This window comes from Hemitrygon akajei, chromosome 10 (assembly GCF_048418815.1).
Source record: "Hemitrygon akajei chromosome 10, sHemAka1.3, whole genome shotgun sequence".
Taxonomy (NCBI): domain Eukaryota; kingdom Metazoa; phylum Chordata; class Chondrichthyes; order Myliobatiformes; family Dasyatidae; genus Hemitrygon; species Hemitrygon akajei.
In genome coordinates, this window is record NC_133133.1 from 33,659,814 (window position 1) to 33,660,261 (window position 448).

At 39.7% G+C, this 448-nt stretch overlaps 1 protein-coding gene across 3 annotated transcripts in view; it reads left to right on the forward strand.

Moving 5' to 3' along the window:
* Positions 1 to 233, forward strand: part of LOC140734275 (glutamate receptor 3-like) — a 358,588-nt gene extending 358,355 nt beyond the window's left edge. For all 3 annotated transcript variants that reach the window (XM_073058015.1, XM_073058016.1, XM_073058017.1), the window contains exon 16: positions 60 to 233. The gene's annotated coding sequence lies outside the window, so the exon portion shown is untranslated. The remainder of the gene's footprint in view (positions 1 to 59) is intronic.
* Positions 234 to 448: the final 215 nt, after the last annotated feature.

The following is a 448-nucleotide window of genomic DNA, read 5'->3' on the forward strand; positions in this document are numbered from 1 at the left end:
CATTCAGTATATAATGCTTTTAATAACAGGTACTCTTTCTTTTTCATTTTGTGTTACAGCTGACCTATGCTGATGCCACGCAAAACAAAGGAACACTGTCCGTAATTAGGAGCATTGGAGAAAAGGGCCGTGCCATGACCCCTGACTACCTGCGGTCACTGCACGCTGTACCGGGAGTCAGACATGGTACCAGAGTGGCTGATGGTGCACCAGACTTTTCATAATAAACTGAATACTCCTTCAGTGCCTTATGGAACATAATGGAGAATCACGACAATGCAACTCATCATTCAGAATCACAATAAGCATCTAGCTTGCTTGAAAATACAGGGCAGAGTCTTAAAAAAAAAATCTAGCTTCTCTGTGAAATTATATACTGGAATAAAATCAATTTAGTTCAGCAAAAAGCCATCATTTGATAACACAAGATTTTCAGAGGAAAGGTTTC